Genomic DNA, 14,941 nt, shown 5'->3' on the forward strand with positions numbered 1-14,941 from the left:
GAAACAGAGTAGGTGCTGTGGCTTAGTTGGTTAATGCGCCTGTCTAGTAAACAGGAGATCCTGAGTTCGAATCTCAGCAGTACCTTTTGTTTTACACAACCTCATAGAAGAGGTACTGTTAGATAATAGACTCATTCTTTGTAAACCCAGTTGGTCCTATTATATTTAGGGCTCCCGGTTTTATGGTGTTTATTTTTTTGACATTTCCGTCTGTATTTATCCATATTTAATTTGTTGTCAACTTTATCTGTATTCATCCATATTTATTATGGGTTTTGTGAGAAAAATAAAGCTGAAACTGGTATATTTCCATATTTATTTAACTAATAAATATGCAGCCATGCTTTAATGTCTGCCAGGTGTTAGTGATATGAACAAATGCAGAAGATAAATCAATTCACTTATATGGGAGTATGCGCATTTCAGTATCAGTTTAGTTTTTATGAAGTGAAAAGATGTTTTTAAGCTGCACTGCCATCAAAGTACAACATGGGAAACAGTAATGCAAGCTTCAAACAACAGGTGCAGCACACTTAGCACAAGAGTAGCAAAGAAACAATTATGCGGATATGCAGATGTTTACGAACCACATAATTAGTTTCCACGTCAAAATGTAATGACATAATAAAAAGGAAAGCGTAGTCGGCAGGATTCGAACCTGCACGGAGAGACCCCAATGGATTTCAAGTCCATCGCCTTAACCACTCGGCCACGACTACACCTTTAAAGATGTGCACTCACTCATAAATAAGCTGTAATGTGGTCTATAGTATGGGTAAAAGATGTTAGTTAATGAAGGGAAGGCGCAGACAATATTGAGCACATAATCTTCTTTATAAGGTTATAAACTGTGTTCTCTGGAGAATCACAGAAGAAGGCGCAGCAAGGGTCCAGTTCTATGAAAGTGAAGGGAGGGGCAGGTATGAGAGATTGGGTAAGGAGTACAGAGAAGAAGGTACAGGAAGTGAAGGGTTAAGGATTGAGAGCCTAGTGAGTGACAGTGTGTGGTATGGATTAAGCTCGGGTGTGAGATGAACCTGCATAGCATTGAGCATGCGAGTGCTACCAAGCCGAGACCAGTACCTTTCTGGATGAGTGTGGCAGATGGGAGGGTCTGCGGATGATTCTTGCCTTCAATCCATCTTTTCTGGGGAGTGATGGTCGTGCAGCTCTTGTTATTGAAGCACGTTCAGTGCAGCTCATTAAATACTATCTGTGTTCTTTGGTGATGCTCCCCGGTGTGTGCGAATTGGTGCAGGATTATTGGAGCGCTTCAATGTCTTGGCCTGAAACTATGATGGGTCAGCAATGGCCTGTCTGTCTGTCTATTCAATGTCTCTGTGTACAGTCACTGCCTCTTCAGTTTCAATAGAACTCCTTTAGTATCACATTATCCTTTGGCCGGTTAGGTCAGTTGGTTAGAGCATGGTGCTAGTAACACCAAGGCTGTGAGTTCGATCTCCGTACGGGGAACACCTTTTCCATAAAGTAGAAAAGAAATCCATTAAAAAACAAGGCTATAAAAACACCATATAGGGTTGTTGTTTATTCTGGTAATTTACTGAGCTCTGGCGGCTGATGTTTGGACCATGACCAGGGTGAGTATTGCTATAGCCATGTAAAGGGCACTGCGGGCTATCAGCCCTCCTTGCTGTGATACCCGCCTCTGCCAAGTTTTCTTGGGTCTCTCAAAGTGCACTTTGTGAAGCGCTGTTTGAACATGGACGCGTCACTGAGGTGACACTTTCTCACCGTGAGTTGCGGTTCCTCTGCTTCTTGGTGGGATGTCCAGAGGTCACGAGAGGTGAAGGAAAGAGCACATGGGTAATGTAGGCATCAGGAATGATCTTGTGTATATTGGTGACCTTTAAATAATTGTAATCTGGTTTAATTTAACGAATGCATTGAGCCCCTGGCCCATCAGTGTAAAACTTTAGAAAATAAATACAGATACGTACGTATAATGATATTAGCTTTTCATGACCCTCTTTGTAATATTTCCATCTTAATATCAGATTTTTCTTCTCCAGTTTCTTTTCGGTAGCAGCTGAAAAATATCAAATCTTTCAAGACAGAAAAATATGCAGGGCCTCACAGTGACACCAGGACAGAAGGTACAGTGGTGAGTCGTGAAACAGAGTAGGTGCTGTGGCTTAGTTGGTTAAAGCGCCTGTCTAGTAAACAGGAGATCCTTAGTTCGAATCTCAGCAGTACCTTTTGTTTTACACAACCTCATAGAAGAGGTACTGTTAGATAATAGACTCATTCTTTGTAAACCCAGTTGGTCCTATTATATTTACGGCCCCCGGTTTTATGGTGCTTATTTTTTTGACATTTCCGTCTGTATTTATCCATATTTAATTTGTTGTCAACTTTATCTGTATTCATCCATATTTATCATGGGTTTTGTGAGAAAAATAAAGCAGAAACTGGTATATTTCCATATTTATTTAACCAATAAATATGCAGCCATGCTTTAATGTCTGCCAGGTGTTAGTGATATGAACAAATGCAGAAGATAAATCAATTCACTTATAAGAGAGTATGCGCATATCAGTATCAGTTTGGTTTTGTGAAGTGAAAAGATGTTTTTAAGCTGCACTGCCATCAAAGTACAACATGGGAAGCAGTAATGCAAGCTTCAAACAACAGGTGCAGCACACTTGGCACAAGAGTAGCAAAGACACAATTATGCGGATATGCAGATGTTTACGAACTAAATAATTAGTTTCCTCGTCAAAATGTAATGACATAATAAGAAGGAAAGCGTAGTCGGCAGGATTCGAACCTGCGCAGCGAGACCCCAATGGATTTCAAGTCCATCGCCTTAACCACTCGGCCACGACTACACCTTTCAAGATGTGCACTCACTCATAAATAAGCTGTAATGTGGTCTATAGTATGGGTAAAAGATGTTAGTTAATGAAGCGAAGGCGCAGACAATATTGAGCACATAATCTTCTTTATAAGGTTATAAACTGTGTTCTCTGGAGAATCACAGAAGAAGGCGCAGCAAGGGTCCAGTTCTATGAAAGTGAAGGGAGGGGCAGGTATGAGAGATTGGGTAAGGAGTACAGAGAAAAAGGTACAGGAAGTGAAGGGTTAAGGATTGAGAGCCCAGTGAGTGATAGTGTGTGGTAAGGATTAAGCTCGGGTGTGAGATGAACCTGCATAGCATTGAGCATGCGAGTGCTACCAAGCCGAGACCAGTACCTTTCTGGATGAGTGTGGCAGATGGGAGGGTCTGCGGATGATTCTTGCCTTCAATCCATCTTTTCTGGGGAGTGATGGTCGTGCAGCTCTTGTTATTGAAGCACGTTCAGTGCAGCTCATTAAATACTATCTGTGTTCTTTGGTGATGCTCCCCGGTGTGTGCGAATTGGTGCAGGGTTATTGGAGCGCTTCAATGTCTTGGCCTGAAACTATGATGGGTCAGCAATGGCCTGTCTGTCTGTCTATTCAATGTCTCTGTGTACAGTCACTGCCTCTTCAGTTTCAATAGAACTCGTTTAGTCTCACATTATGCTTTGGCCGGTTAGGTCAGTTGGTTAGAGCATGGTGCTAGTAACACCAACGCTGTGAGTTTGATCTCCGTACGGGCAACACCTTTTCCATAAAGTTGAAAAGAAATCCATTAAAAAACAAGGCTATAAAAACACCATATAGGGTTGTTGTTTATTCTGGTAATTTACTGAGCTCTGGTGGCTGATGTTTGGACCAGGACCAGGGTGAGTATTGCTATAGCCATGTAAAGGGCACTGCGGGCTATCAGCCCTCCTTGCTGTGAAACCCACCTCTGCCAAGTTTTCTTGGGTCTCTCAAAGAGCACTTTGTGAAGCGCTGTTTGAACATGGACGCGTCACTGAGGTGACACTTTCTTTCCGTGAGTTGCGGTTCCTCTGCTTCTTGGTGGGATGTCCAGAGGTCACAAGAGGTGAAGGAAAGAGCACATGGGTAATGTAGGCATCAGGAATGATCTTGTGTATATTGGTGACCTTTAAATAATTGTAATCTGGTTTAGTTTAATGAATGCATTGAGCCCCTGGCCCATCAGTGTAAAACTTTAGAAAATAAATACAGATACGTACGTATAATGATATTAGTTTTTCATGACCCTCTTTGTAATATTTCCATCTTAATATCAGATTTTTCTTCTCCATTTTCTTTTCGGTAGCAGCTGAAAAATATCAAATCTTTCAAGACAGAAAAATATGCAGGGCCTCACAGTGACACCAGGACAGAAGGTGCAGTGGTAAGTTGTGAAACAGAGTAGGTGCTGTGGCTTAGTTGGTTAATGCGCCTGGCTAGTAAACAGGAGATCCTGAGTTCGAATCTCAGCAGTATCTTTTATTTTACACAACCTCATAGAAGAGGTACTGTTAGATAATAGACTCATTCTTTGTAAACCCAGTTGGTCCTATTATATTTAGGGCTCCCGGTTTTATAGTGTTTATTTTTTTGACATTTCCGTCTGTATTTATCCATATTTAATTTGTTGTCAACTTTATCTGTATTCATCCATATTTATTATGGGTTTTGTGAGAAAAATAAAGCTGAAACTGGTATATTTCCATATTTATTTAACTAATAAATATGCAGCCATGCTTTAATGTCTGCCAGGTGTTAGTGATATGAACAAATGCAGAAGATAAATCAATTCACTTATATGGGAGTATGCGCATTTCAGTATCAGTTTAGTTTTTATGAAGTGAAAAGATGTTTTTAAGCTGCACTGCCATCAAAGTACAACATGGGAAACAGTAATGCAAGCTTCAAACAACAGGTGCAGCACACTTAGCACAAGAGTAGCAAAGACACAATTATGCGGATATGCAGATGTTTACGACCCACATAATTAGTTTCCACGTCAAAATGTAATGACATAATAAAAAGGAAAGCGTAGTCGGCAGGATTCGAACCTGCGCGGGGAGACCCCAATGGATTTCAAGTCCATCGCCTTAACCACTCGGCCACGACTACACCTTTCAAGATGTGCACTCACTCATAAATAAGCTGTAATGTGGTCTATAGTATGGGTAAAATATGTTAGTTAATGAAGGGAAGGCGCAGACAATATTGAGCACATAATCTTCTGTATAAGGTTATAAACTGTGTTCTCTGGAGAATCACAGAAGAAGGCGCAGCAAGGGTCCAGTTCTATGAAAGTGAAGGGAGGGGCAGGTATGAGAGATTGGGTAAGGAGTACAGAGAAAAAGGTACAGGAAGTGAAGGGTTAAGGATTGAGAGCCCAGTGAGTGACAGTGTGTGGTATGGATTAAGCTCGGGTGCGAGATGAACCTGCATAGCATTGAGCATGCGAGTGCTACCAAGCCGAGACCAGTACCTTTCTGGATGAGTGTGGCAGATGGGAGGGTCTGCGGATGATTCTTGCCTTCAATCCATCTTTTCTGGGGAGTGATGGTCGTGCAGCTCTTGTTATTGAAGCACGTTCAGTGCAGCTCATTAAATACTATCTGTGTTCTTTGGTGAGGCTCCCCGGTGTGTGCGAATTGGTGCAGGGTTATTGGAGCGCTTCAATGTCTTGGCCTGAAACTATGATGGGTCAGCAATGGCCTGTCTGTCTGTCTATTCAATGTCTCTGTGTACAGTCACTGCCTCTTCAGTTTCAATAGAACTCCTTTAGTATCACATTATGCTTTGGCCGGTTAGGTCAGTTGGTTAGAGCATGGTGCTAGTAACACCAAGGCTGTGAGTTTGATCTCCGTACGGGCAACACCTTTTCGATAAAGTAGAAAAGAAATCCATTAAAAAACAAGGCTATAAAAACACCATATAGGGTTGTTGTTTATTCTGGAAATTTACTGAGCTCTGGTGGCTGATGTTTGGACCAGGACCAGGGTGAGTATTGCTATAGCCATGTAAAGGGCACTGCGGGCTATCAGCCCTCCTTGCTGTGAAACCCACCTCTGCCAAGTTTTCTTGGGTCTCTCAAAGAGCACTTTGTGAAGCGCTGTTTGAACATGGACGCGTCACTGAGGTGACACTTTCTTTCCGTGAGTTGCGGTTCCTCTGCTTCTTGGTGGGATGTCCAGAGGTCACGAGAGGTGAAGGAAAGAGCACATGGGTAATGTAGGCATCAGGAATGATCTTGTGTATATTGGTGACCTTTAAATAATTGTAATCTGGTTTAATTTAACGAATGCATTGAGCCCCTGGCCCATCAGTGTAAAACTTTAGAAAATAAATACAGATACGTACATATAATGATATTAGTTTTTCATGACCCTCTTTGTAATATTTCCATCTTAATATCAGATTTTTCTTCTCCATTTTCTTTTCGGTAGCAGCTGAAAAATATCAAATCTTTCAAGACAGAAAAATATGCAGGGCCTCACAGTGACACCAGGACAGAAGGTGCAGTGGTAAGTTGTGAAACAGAGTAGGTGCTGTGGCTTAGTTGGTTAATGCGCCTGTCTAGTAAACAGGAGATCCTGTGTTCGAATCTCAGCAGTACCTTTTGTTTTACACAACCTCATAGAAGAGGTACTGTTAGATAATAGACTCATTCTTTGTAAACCCAGTTGGTCCTATTATATTTAGGGCTCCCGGTTTTATAGTGTTTATTTTTTTGACATTTCCGTCTGTATTTATCCATATTTAATTTGTTGTCAACTTTATCTGTATTCATCCATATTTATTATGGGTTTTGTGAGAAAAATAAAGCTGAAACTGGTATATTTCCATATTTATTTAACTAATAAATATGCAGCCATGCTTTAATGTCTGCCAGGTGTTAGTGATATGAACAAATGCAGAAGATAAATCAATTCACTTATATGGGAGTATGCGCATTTCAGTATCAGTTTAGTTTTTATGAAGTGAAAAGATGTTTTTAAGCTGCACTGCCATCAAAGTACAACATGGGAAACAGTAATGCAAGCTTCAAACAACAGGTGCAGCACACTTAGCACAAGAGTAGCAAAGACACAATTATGCGGATATGCAGATGTTTACGAACCACATAATTAGTTTCCACGTCAAAATGTAATGACATAATAAAAAGGAAAGCGTAGTCGGCAGGATTCGAACCTGCGCGGGGAGACCCCAATGGATTTCAAGTCCATCGCCTTAACCACTCGGCCACGACTACACCTTTCAAGATGAGCACTCACTCATAAATAAGCTGTAATGTGGTCTATAGTATGGGTAAAAGATGTTAGTTAATGAAGGGAAGGCGCAGACAATATTGAGCACATAATCTTCTTTATAAGGTTATAAACTGTGTTCTCTGGAGAATCACAGAAGAAGGCGCAGCAAGGGTCCAGTTCTATGAAAGTGAAGGGAGGGGCAGGTATGAGAGATTGGGTAAGGAGTACAGAGAAAAAGGTACAGGAAGTGAAGGGTTAAGGATTGAGAGCCCAGTGAGTGACAGTGTGTGGTATGGATTAAGCTCGGGTGTGAGATGAACCTGCATAGCATTGAGCATGCGAGTGCTACCAAGCCGAGACCAGTACCTTTCTGGATGAGTGTGGCAGATGGGAGGGTCTGCGGATGATTCTTGCCTTCAATCCATCTTTTCTGGGGAGTGATGGTCGTGCAGCTCTTGTTATTGAAGCACGTTCAGTGCAGCTCATTAAATACTATCTGTGTTCTTTGGTGATGCTCCCCGGTGTGTGCGAATTGGTGCAGGGTTATTGGAGCGCTTCAATATCTTGGCCTGAAACTATGATGGGTCAGCAATGGCCTGTCTGTCTGTCTATTCAATGTCTCTGTGTACAGTCACTGCCTCTTCAGTTTCAATAGAACTCCTTTAGTATCACATTATGCTTTGGCCGGTTAGGTCAGTTGGTTAGAGCATGGTGCTACTAACACCAAGGCTGTGAGTTTGATCTCCGTACGGGCAACACCTTTTCCATAAAGTAGAAAAGAAATCCATTAAAAAACAAGGCTATAAAAACACCATATAGGGTTGTTGTTTATTCTGGTAATTTACTGAGCTCTGGTGGCTGATGTTTGGACCAGGACCAGGGTGAGTATTGCTATAGCCATGTAAAGGGCACTGCGGGCTATCAGCCCTCCTTGCTGTGAAACCCACCTCTGCCAAGCTTTCTTGGGTCTCTCAAAGAGCACTTTGTGAAGCGCTGTTTGAACATGGACGCGTCACTGAGGTGACACTTTCTTTCCGTGAGTTGCGGTTCCTCTGCTTCTTGGTGGGATGTCCAGAGGTCACAAGAGGTGAAGGAAAGAGCACATGGGTAATGTAGGCATCAGGAATGATCTTGTGTATATTGGTGACCTTTAAATAATTGTAATCTGGTTTAGTTTAATGATTGCATTGAGCCCCTGGCCCATCAGTGTAAAACTTTAGAAAATAAATACAGATACGTACGTATAATGATATTAGTTTTTCATGACCCTCTTTGTAATATTTCCATCTTAATATCAGATTTTTCTTCTCCATTTTCTTTTCGGTAGCAGCTGAAAAATATCAAATCTTTCAAGACAGAAAAATATGCAGGGCCTCACAGTGACACCAGGACAGAAGGTGCAGTGGTAAGTTGTGAAACAGAGTAGGTGCTGTGGCTTAGTTGGTTAATGCGCCTGTCTAGTAAACAGGAGATCCTGAGTTCGAATCTCAGCAGTACCTTTTGTTTTACACAACCTCATAGAAGAGGTACTGTTAGATAATAGACTCATTCTTTGTAAACCCAGTTGGTCCTATTATATTTAGGGCTCCCGGTTTTATGGTGTTTATTTTTTTGACAATTCCGTCTGTATTTATCCATATTTAATTTGTTGTCAACTTTATCTGTATTCATCCATATTTATTATGGGTTTTGTGAGAAAAATAAAGCTGAAACTGGTATATTTCCATATTTATTTAACTAATAAATATGCAGCCATGCTTTAATGTCTGCCAGGTGTTAGTGATATGAACAAATGCAGAAGATAAATCAATTCACTTATATGGGAGTATGCGCATTTCAGTATCAGTTTAGTTTTTATGAAGTGAAAAGATGTTTTTAAGCTGCACTGCCATCAAAGTACAACATGGGAAACAGTAATGCAAGCTTCAAACAACAGGTGCAGCACACTTAGCACAAGAGTAGCAAAGACACAATTATGCGGATATGCAGATGTTTACGAACCACATAATTAGTTTCCACGTCAAAATGTAATGACATAATAAAAAGGAAAGCGTAGTCGGCAGGATTCAAACTTGCGCGGGGAGACCCCAATGGATTTCAAGTCCATCGCCTTAACCACTCGGCCACAACTACACCTTTCAAGATGTGCACTCACTCATAAATAAGCTGTAATGTGGTCTATAGTATGGGTAAAAGATGTTAGTTAATGAAGGGAAGGCGCAGACAATATTGAGCACATAATCTTCTTTATAAGGTTATAAACTGTGTTCTCTGGAGAATCACAGAAGAAGGCGCAGCAAGGGTCCAGTTCTATGAAAGTGAAGGGAGGGGCAGGTATGAGAGATTGGGTAAGGAGTACAGAGAAAAAGGTACAGGAAGTGAAGGGTTAAGGATTGAGAGCCCAGTGAGTGACAGTGTGTGGTATGGATTAAGCTCGGGTGCGAGATGAACCTGCATAGCATTGAGCATGCGAGTGCTACCAAGCCGAGACCAGTACCTTTCTGGATGAGTGTGGCAGATGGGAGGGTCTACGGATGATTCTTGCCTTCAATCCATCTTTTCTGGGGAGTGATGGTCGTGCAGCTCTTGTTATTGAAGCACGTTCAGTGCAGCTCATTAAATACTATCTGTGTTCTTTGGTGATGCTCCCCGGTGTGTGCGAATTGGTGCAGGATTATTGGAGCGCTTCAATGTCTTGGCCTGAAACTATGATGGGTCAGCAATGGCCTGTCTGTCTGTCTATTCAATGTCTCTGTGTACAGTCACTGCCTCTTCAGTTTCAATAGAACTCCTTTAGTATCACATTATGCTTTGGCCGGTTAGGTCAGTTGGTTAGAGCATGGTGCTAATAACACCAAGGCTGTGAGTTCGATCTCCGTACGGGCAACACCTTTTTCATAAAGTAGAAAAGAAATCCATTAAAAAACAAGGCTATAAAAACACCATATAGAGTTGTTGTTTATTCTGGTAATTTACTGAGCTCTGGTGGCTGATGTTTGGACCAGGACCAGGGTGAGTATTGCTATAGCCATGTAAAGGGCACTGCGGGCTATCAGCCCTCCTTGCTGTGAAACCCACCTCTGCCAAGTTTTCTTGGGTCTCTCAAAGTGCACTTTGTGAAGTGCTGTTTGAACATGGACGCGTCACTGAGGTGACACTTTCTCTCCGTGAGTTGCGGTTCCTCTGCTTCTTGGTGGGATGTCCAGAGGTCACGAGAGGTGAAGGAAAGAGCACATGGGTAATGTAGGCATCAGGAATGATCTTGTGTATATTGGTGACCTTTAAATAATTGAAATCTGGTTTAGTTTAACGAATGCATTGAGCCCCTGGCCCATCAGTGTAAAACTTTAGAAAATAAATACAGATACGTACGTATAATGATATTAGTTTTTCATGACCCTCTTTGTAATATTTCCATCTTAATATCAGATTTTTCTTCTCCATTTTCTTTTCGGTAGCAGCTGAAAAATATCAAATCTTTTAAGACAGAAAAATATGCAGGGCCTCACAGTGACACCAGGACAGAAGGTACAGTGGTGAGTCGTGAAACAGAGTAGGTGCTGTGGCTTAGTTGGTTAAAGCGCCTGTCTAGTAAACAGGAGATCCTGAGTTCGAATCTCAGCAGTACCTTTTGTTTTACACAACCTCATAGAAGAGGTACTGTTAGATAATAGACTCATTCTTTGTAAACCCAGTTGGTCCTATTATATTTAGGGCTCCCGGTTTTATGGTGTTTATTTTTTTGACATTTCCGTCTGTATTTATCCATATTTAATTTGTTGTCAACTTTATCTGTATTCATCCATATTTATTATGGGTTTTGTGAGAAAAATAAAGCTGAAACTGGTATATTTCCATATTTATTTAACCAATAAATATGCAGCCATGCTGTAATGTCTGCCAGGTGTTAGTGATATGAACAAATGCAGAAGATACATCAATTCACTGATATGAGAGTATGCGCATTTCAGTATCAGTTTGGTTTTGTGAAGTGAAAAGATGTTTTTAAGCTGCACTGCCATCAAAGTACAACATGGGAAGCAGTAATGCAAGCTTCAAACAACAGGTGCAGCACACTTGGCACAAGAGTAGCAAAGACACAATTATGCGGATATGCAGATGTTTACGAACCACATAATTAGTTTCCACGTCAAAATGTAATGACATAATAAAAAGGAAAGCGTAGTCGGCAGGATTCGAACCTGCGCGGGGAGACCCCAATGGATTTCAAGTCCATCGCCTTAACCACTCGGCCACGACTACACCTTTCAAGATGTGCACTCACTCATAAATAAGCTGTAATGTGGTCTATAGTATGGGTAAAAGATGTTAGTTAATGAAGGGAAGGCGCAGACAATATTGAGCACATAATCTTCTTTATAAGGTTATAAACTGTGTTCTCTGGAGAATCACAGAAGAAGGCGCAGCAAGGGTCCAGTTCTATGAAAGTGAAGGGAGGGGCAGGTATGAGAGATTGGGTAAGGAGTACAGAGAAAAAGGTACAGGAAGTGAAGGGTTAAGGATTGAGAGCCCAGTGAGTGACAGTGTGTGGTATGGATTAAGCTCGGGTGTGAGATGAACCTGCATAGCATTGAGCATGCGAGTGCTACCAAGCCGAGACCAGTACCTTTCTGGATGAGTGTGGCAGATGGGAGGGTCTGCGGATGATTCTTGCCTTCAATCCATCTTTTCTGGGGAGTGATGGTCGTGCAGCTCTTGTTATTGAAGCACGTTCAGTGCAGCTCATTAAATACTATCTGTGTTCTTTGGTGATGCTCCCCGGTGTGTGCGAATTGGTGCAGGATTATTGGAGCGCTTCAATGTCTTGGCCTGAAACTATGATGGGTCAGCAATGGCCTGTCTGTCTGTCTATTCAATGTCTCTGTGTACAGTCACTGCCTCTTCAGTTTCAATAGAACTCCTTTAGTATCACATTATGCTTTGGCCGGTTAGGTCAGTTGATTAGAGCATGGTGCTAGTAACACCAAGGCTGTGAGTTCGATCTCCGTACGGGCAACACCTTTTCCATAAAGTAGAAAAGAAATCCATTAAAAAACAAGGCTATAAAAACACGATAGAGGGTTGTTGTTTATTCTGGTAATTTACTGAGCTCTGGTGGCTGATGTTTGGACCAGGACCAGGGTGAGTATTGGTATAGCCATGTAAAGGGCACTGCGGGCTATCAGCCCTCCTTGCTGTGATACCCGCCTCTGCCAAGTTTTCTTGGGTCTCTCAAAGTGCACTTTGTGAAGCGCTGTTTGAACATGGACGCGTCACTTAGGTGACACTTTCTCTCCGTGAGTTGCGGTTCCTCTGCTTCTTGGTGGGATGTCCAGAGGCCAAGAGAGGTGAAGGAAAGAGCACATGGGTAATGTAGGCATCAGGAATGATCTTGTGTATATTGGTGACCTTTAAATAATTGTAATCTGGTTTAGTTTAACGAATGCATTGAGCCCCTGGCCCATCAGTGTAAAACTTTAGAAAATAAATACAGATACGTACGTATAATGATATTAGTTTTTCATGACCCTCTTTGTAATATTTCCATCTTAATATCAGATTTTTCTTCTCCATTTTCTTTTCGGTAGCAGCTGAAAAATATCAAATCTTTCAAGACAGAAAAATATGCAGGGCCTCCCAGTGACACCAGGACAGAAGGTACAGTGGTGAGTCTTGAAATAGAGTAGGTGCTGTGGCTTAGTTGGTTAAAGCACCTGTCTTGTAAACAGCAGATCCTGAGTTCGAATCTCAGCAGTACCTTTTGTTTTACACAACCTCATAGAAGAGGTACTGTTAGATAATAGACTCATTCTTTGTAAACCCAGTTGGTCCTATTATATTTAGGGCTCCCGGTTTTATGGTGTTTATTTTTTTGACATTTCCGTCTGTATTTATCCATATTTAATTTGTTGTCAACTTTATCTGTATTCATCCATATTTATTATGGGTTTTGTGAGAAAAATAAAGCTGAAACTGGTATATTTCCATATTTATTTAACCAATAAATATGCAGCCATGCTTTAATGTCTGCCAGGTGTTAGTGATATGAACAAATGCAGAAGATAAATCAATTCACTTATATGAGAGTATGCGCATTTCAGTATCAGTTTGGTTTTATGAAGTGAAAAGATGTTTTTAAGCTGCACTGCCATCAAAGTAAAACATGGGAAGCAGTAATGCAAGCTTCAAACAACAGGTGCAGCACACTTGGCACAAGAGTAGCAAAGACACAATTATGCAGATATGCAGATGTTTACGAACCACATAATTAGTTTCCACGTCAAAATGTAATGACATAATAAAAAGGAAAGCGTAGTAGGCAGGATTCGAACCTGCGCGGGGAGACCCCAATGGATTTCAAGTCCATTGCCTTAACCACTCGGCCACGACTACACCTTTCAAGATGTGCACTCACTCATAAATAAGCTGTAATGTGGTCTATAGTATCGGTAAAATATGTTAGTTAATGAAGGGAAGGCGCAGACAATATTGAGCACATAATCTTCTTTATAAGGTTATAAACTGTGTTCTCTGGAGAATCACAGAAGAAGGCGCAGCAAGGGTCCAGTTCTATGAAAGTGAAGGGAGGGGCAGGTATGAGAGATTGGGTAAGGAGTACAGAGAAAAAGGTACAGGAAGTGAAGGGTTAAGGATTGAGAGCCCAGTGAGTGACAGTGTGTGGTATGGATTAAGCTCGGGTGTGAGATGAACCTGCATAGCATTGAGCATGCGAGTGCTACCAAGCCGAGACCAGTACCTTTCTGGATGAGTGTGGCAGATGGGAGGGTCTGGGATGATTCTTGCCTTCAATCCATCTTTTCTGGGGAGTGATGGTCGTGCAGCTCTTGTTATTGAAGCACGTTCAGTGCAGCTCATTAAATACTATCTGTGCTCTTTGGTGATGCTCCCCGGTGTGTGCGAATTGGTGCAGGATTATTGGAGCGCTTCAATGTCTTGGCCTGAAACTATGATGGGTCAGCAATGGCCTGTCTGTCTGTCTATTCAATGTCTCTGTGTACAATCACTGCCTCTTCAGTTTCAATAGAACTCCTTTAGTATCACATTATGCTTTGGCCGGTTAGGTCAGTTGGTTAGAGCATGGTGCTAGTAACACCAAGGCTGTGAGTTTGATCTCCGTACGGGCAACACCTTTTCCATAAAGTAGAAAAGAAATCCATTAAAAAACAAGGCTATAAAAACACCATATAGGGTTGTTGTTTATTCTGGTAATTTACTGAGCTCTGGTGGCTGATGTTTGGACCAGGGCCAGGGTGAGTATTGCTATAGCCATGTAAAGGGCACTGCGGGCTATCAGCCCTCCTTGCTGTGATACCCGCCTCTGCCAAGTTTTCTTGGGTCTCTCAAAGTGCACTTTGTGAAGCGCTGTTTGAACATGGACGCGTCACTTAGGTGACACTTTCTCTCCGTGAGTTGCGGTTCCTCTGCTTCTTGGTGGGATGTCCAGAGGCCACGAGAGGTGAAGGAAAGAGCACATGGGTAATGTAGGCATCAGGAATGATCTTGTGTATATTGGTGACCTTTAAATAATTGTAATCTGGTTTAGTTTAACGAATGCATTGAGCCCCTGGCCCATCAGTGTAAAACTTTAGAAAATAAATACAGATACGTACGTAGAATGATATTAGTTTTTCATGACCCTCTTTGTAATATTTCCATCTTAATATCAGATTTTTCTTCTCCATTTTCTTTTCGGTAGCAGCTAAAAAATATCAAATCTTTCAAGACAGAAAAATATGCAGGGCCTCACAGTGACACCAGGACAGAAGGTACAGTGGTGAGTCGTGAAACAGAGTAGGTGCTGTGTCTTAGTT

The 14,941-nt window shown here is 41.7% G+C and overlaps 9 non-coding genes across 9 annotated transcripts; 2 read left to right on the forward strand and 7 right to left on the reverse strand.

Moving 5' to 3' along the window:
- Window positions 1-637: 637 nt before the first annotated feature.
- Window positions 638-719, reverse strand: TRNAS-UGA (transfer RNA serine (anticodon UGA)). The gene has a single exon. It is a non-coding gene; the product is annotated as a tRNA-Ser (tRNA).
- A 1,423-nt stretch (window positions 720-2,142) lies between these two features.
- Window positions 2,143-2,216, forward strand: TRNAT-AGU (transfer RNA threonine (anticodon AGU)). The gene has a single exon. It is a non-coding gene; the product is annotated as a tRNA-Thr (tRNA).
- A 551-nt stretch (window positions 2,217-2,767) lies between these two features.
- Window positions 2,768-2,849, reverse strand: TRNAS-UGA (transfer RNA serine (anticodon UGA)). The gene has a single exon. It is a non-coding gene; the product is annotated as a tRNA-Ser (tRNA).
- Window positions 2,850-4,898: 2,049 nt separating this feature from the next.
- TRNAS-UGA (transfer RNA serine (anticodon UGA)) lies at window positions 4,899-4,980 on the reverse strand. Its single transcript has one exon. It is a non-coding gene; the product is annotated as a tRNA-Ser (tRNA).
- Window positions 4,981-7,029: 2,049 nt separating this feature from the next.
- TRNAS-UGA (transfer RNA serine (anticodon UGA)) lies at window positions 7,030-7,111 on the reverse strand. Its single transcript has one exon. It is a non-coding gene; the product is annotated as a tRNA-Ser (tRNA).
- A 2,049-nt stretch (window positions 7,112-9,160) lies between these two features.
- TRNAS-UGA (transfer RNA serine (anticodon UGA)) lies at window positions 9,161-9,242 on the reverse strand. Its single transcript has one exon. It is a non-coding gene; the product is annotated as a tRNA-Ser (tRNA).
- Window positions 9,243-10,665: 1,423 nt separating this feature from the next.
- TRNAT-AGU (transfer RNA threonine (anticodon AGU)) lies at window positions 10,666-10,739 on the forward strand. Its single transcript has one exon. It is a non-coding gene; the product is annotated as a tRNA-Thr (tRNA).
- A 551-nt stretch (window positions 10,740-11,290) lies between these two features.
- On the reverse strand, window positions 11,291-11,372 carry TRNAS-UGA (transfer RNA serine (anticodon UGA)). The gene has a single exon. It is a non-coding gene; the product is annotated as a tRNA-Ser (tRNA).
- Window positions 11,373-13,420: 2,048 nt separating this feature from the next.
- Window positions 13,421-13,502, reverse strand: TRNAS-UGA (transfer RNA serine (anticodon UGA)). Its single transcript has one exon. It is a non-coding gene; the product is annotated as a tRNA-Ser (tRNA).
- Between the last annotated feature and the right edge of the window lie 1,439 nt (window positions 13,503-14,941).

This window comes from Triturus cristatus, chromosome 4_2 (assembly GCF_964204655.1).
Source record: "Triturus cristatus chromosome 4_2, aTriCri1.1, whole genome shotgun sequence".
NCBI lineage: Eukaryota > Metazoa > Chordata > Amphibia > Caudata > Salamandridae > Triturus > Triturus cristatus.